Here is a 1,289-nt window from a genome sequence, read left to right on the forward strand (position 1 = left end):
TGGTGTGCAAGTTCAAGTGGAGCATCATGAAGAGATCAAATGCTTGAAGCTTGCCGTCCTTTGTGTTGACAATGGACTTATGAATATGTGCGGAAGAAAGGCTCACCCATAGTGGAGTATGGGGGAGCAATCAACTAGTCTTCATCGACCCAACACAATCAAGAAAGGTGGTCCAACTTGAGGGAGTCAAGATCGTCATCATCTAGCTCAAATGGACCGTGTGCAAGGCAAATGTTTGCCCTTGATAGGTTTTCTATTTTACTGGTCTAATGTTGATAGTTGGGAGACCGGGTTATAGGATCGATTGCCGTACTATCAAGGGCGCTCTCAATGAGTAGCTTGATCGTATCGTTCGCTGAGAGCTCAAACCATTGCATCATTGCATCATCTTTTTTGGTTCTTGTTTGGTTCTCTTTGTGAGTCTTAGAGCTTATGGTCATCTTGATGACAAGCTTGAGTTCATCGAAAACGGAGTTCGCATGCATCTTCTATGATGTTTTCGATGTTGGAGGTTTTGCCGATTCTTCTCGGTTGGAGGTTTCGCTGTTTTGATGCTACTCGTCGTCTTGTTTCCAACAAGCTTGAGTTTGCTCAATTCGGAGCTCATATGCAGAAGTTATGGCAGTTCTTGTTTTCTTGAGTGTGGTTTTTGTCGGGGTCCCAGCGGTAGTACCGTGGTACCCAGCGGTAGTACCGCTGAGGGGTCACAAGCGGCAGTACCGCTTCGCAGCGGTAGTACCGACGGTGACTCCGCAGCAGTACTACCGCTGGCTTACCAGGTCCCTACCGCGTCGACGGAGAACACGATGTGCTGAGCATTGTGGAAGAGACATAAGCTCGTTGTATCTGTCTCTGCAGTGACGGCCGGCCGTGACACGTCCCATGGGGGAGCCCAAGCTGGCCTCCTCTTTGTCCCCTCCATGGCCAGCAACTCGCATTCTTCCCCACCGCTTCTAGACGACACAGGAGATCAAACCATCCATGACATGGCCAAGGTGCAGCATAATCATTTGATTAGGTGTCATCTAGAAATCGGGTGAGTCCATGTCATGTCTAGAGTAGTTTCGAACTAAAAGTTTGATGAATTGATCAACCCTGGTAACTAGTAAGGTGGTACGGAACAGAAAGATAACACAAATACAGTAGAGAAGACCAACGCGTCGGCATGGTAAGTATCATCAACGCACATCAAATTTTTGTGGAGATTTTCGTGTGAAATTTCATCTTTGGAACTGATCTATGGCCTTATATGGGCATCATGCATGATATTTTTGGTCGGCTTTTTTTTG

The sequence above is a fragment of the Triticum aestivum genome, chromosome 7A, assembly GCF_018294505.1.
Source record: "Triticum aestivum cultivar Chinese Spring chromosome 7A, IWGSC CS RefSeq v2.1, whole genome shotgun sequence".
NCBI classification, from domain to species: Eukaryota; Viridiplantae; Streptophyta; class Magnoliopsida; order Poales; family Poaceae; genus Triticum; species Triticum aestivum.